We start from the raw sequence: 2,634 nt of genomic DNA on the forward strand, positions 1-2,634 counted from the left end.
CTTGAATTTAGGGCCCTGGCTTTGGGCAAGACTGTTTTCCCCACTTTGTGTTGCCAGCATTGTCTATCAGCAGGAACCCTCACCTGGCACGCGGAGCCTGGCTCCGTCCTCACAGTAGAGGCTTCTGATAGGATGCAGAAGCAGCAAAGGTAATGGTGGCATTCAAGCAGGGTCTGAATAGGAAAGACTGAGGAGCCACGTGCAGGTGGGGATGCTCTGCTTTCAAAATACGGTTTCCCATCTGATCTCATCTCAGCCTTACAGGGATGATGGCAGACTGACTGGCAGGGATTTCCAGTTGGATTTTATGGGAGATGGTTGAAGGCCAGAGAGGTTGAAAAACAGTAGGGAGTTTTTTTTTCTTTTTCTTTTTCTTTTTCTTTTTTCATACAGTCAATGGTGGAGCTGGGACAGGAACTGTAGCCTGGAGCCTGGTCAGTGCTCTCTACCCTGCATCTGGAGAAACACTGCAAAGGGTTACATGGAGCAGATGGCACCTCTCTGGGGCTGGCTTTTAAGATGGTCAGTGCCTGACCCCCAACTGGTCCAGCCTGCAGGAGCTAAAAGGGCCTCATTTTCTGGTGAGGGCACCTTTGGCCTTGGTCAACATGGTCTGATGGCTCCAAGGGGGAGACTGGGAGTCAACTTTGAAGGCTTTGGTTTGTTTGTAAGGCTGGGTTCAAAGCCAAAGACTCCAATGGGCAGGCTTGGACAAGCAGAGCTGATGGACAAGGGTGCACACAGCGAGGAGAGACTGGCTTCAGGCTCTGAAGCCCAAGCAGGTCTACACCCAGGTCCCATCCAGGTGTATCCTGAACATAATGCACCAATGGCGTTTGTCAGCCTTCAAAACGTGAATCTCAGTATAAAATTAAACCCATACTCAAGAGCTATTAAAGCATAGCCTATTTATTCAACGTCTCTTTATGATGCCCTCCACCAATTTATGATCTGGGCTGTAACTCACTCCACACGGCTGAGAGCTGGCCGCTCACCCTTTGTAGTTAGGAGGAAGGCATCTTTTGCTGCATGGATGGAGGAAGTCTCAGCCTCCTGGAACTCGGTGACAAAGAGGGTCTGGAAGGTGGCCCTGAGTCCAGGAGACATGTGTTCTGGAAGCGACCTGCCTGTCACCCTTCTTCAGACCTTGATGGCCATCTTCCTCCTTGTCCTTTGGACATCCCCTTTGACCTGAGACATAGGGAAACTTTTATTTATTCAGAATCTTTTATCCAAAGCCTATGTGCTGACCCCTGTGGGCCCCACGGCAATGCTTTCTTGAAGTACCTAAGGAGGCAGAGTATGATGGTGTGCATCTATAATTGCAACACCCAGGAAACAGGCAGGATGATCGCATGTTGGAATCTAGCCTGCTATATATAGTAAATTTAAAGCCAGCATGGGCTTTTCCTCTTAGTGTTTGTGAGTCTTACCCATAAACCCCACAGCCAGCCATTTCCGCGCCCCCATACAGAGACTGAAGCGGCACCCGAGAAGCCCCTCCCAGAAGACCTCTGAACGCTGACCTGCTTTCCTTTCCATTGAGTTGGTAGGCTGTCGTCTGAAGTTTCAAATGTCATAGATCTAGGGAGCAAAATTCTTGCCCGATACTTGGCCCAACACAGGAACTTTACTGCGGTCTCCTTCTAGACGACAGAGTGGGCCCGAGGGGCTGTTTCTTCCACTTCTGCTGGGGAGCGTTCGTGCTAATTACCCGCCGCCTCAGTTACATAACTGGGCCGTTGTCAGCAGCTTTCCAGCGGGACCTGACGTGAAGTTGGGGGTTTGCTGTTCAGCAAGCATTTCTGATGAACGCTCTGGAAAGTTCTTGGTGCTGTGATTGCGTTTCTTCCCTGCGGGGTGTCCGGGGTTTGGGGGTACTAATTTACACTGCAGAACCTTCGCGGTGTCCTCAGACACCCTGTGAGTGAGTACCTCCTGGGAAGAGGGCACACCAGGAAACCAACCCCCCCCCCCCCCCCCCCCCCCCCCCCCCCCCCCCCGCCACCAAGTCATCTGCAGAGGCAGGGACTCTACACATCTGGAGTGGCAAGGAGCAGGGTATGCACACTACCAAGTACCTGTCCCCCCGTCCATAACAAATGTCCCTGACACCGGAGCCCAGCTGCAGACCTTTCTGCTAGACATACTGCTCAAGCTTGGAACTCTATTAACTGAACTATCATTAGTGGCAATGAAGGCAGTAGCTATTAATTCAGTGCTTTTTAGGCACCAAATAGCAGGCCAGGCATTTAACGCACGTTATCTTATTTAATTGTATAAACAGTGCTGAGGGTTTTTATTATTCTGTGAATTGTATAGGCATGGAAACTGAGGTTGAGATGAGTTTAATATTGCCGGGTGACTTTTCTTGGGGGAGATGTGAACAGAGATCTATTTTCTCTGGATAGGGCACACAGAAAAGACTGAAGCAACGATTCCACCCACATCTAGCTTGGTGAACGATTGGGTTTAATTGGGTTTCCTTACAGGAACATGGGTGATTTAAGACAGCTACGTCACCCGAGAGGAATGCATCTCTCTACTCAGCAATCGTTAGCTATCTGTATATCCAGGGATGTGGGACCGTGCGCACCATCTCATGAACCGTCCTCCCTGTTTCCTCAGTGGGAG

At 50.3% G+C, this 2,634-nt stretch overlaps 1 long non-coding RNA gene across 1 annotated transcript; it reads right to left on the reverse strand.

Annotated features, from left to right (window-relative positions):
- Positions 1–893: 893 nt before the first annotated feature.
- LOC146892302 (uncharacterized) lies at positions 894–1,853 on the reverse strand. The gene is made up of 2 exons (XR_015004699.2): positions 1,527–1,853; positions 894–1,191 (listed from the first exon to the last, which is right to left on the reverse strand). It is a non-coding gene; the product is annotated as an uncharacterized LOC146892302 (long non-coding RNA).
- Between the last annotated feature and the right edge of the window lie 781 nt (positions 1,854–2,634).

This window comes from Myodes glareolus, chromosome 12 (assembly GCF_982192425.1).
Source record: "Myodes glareolus chromosome 12, mMyoGla1.1, whole genome shotgun sequence".
Taxonomy (NCBI): domain Eukaryota; kingdom Metazoa; phylum Chordata; class Mammalia; order Rodentia; family Cricetidae; genus Myodes; species Myodes glareolus.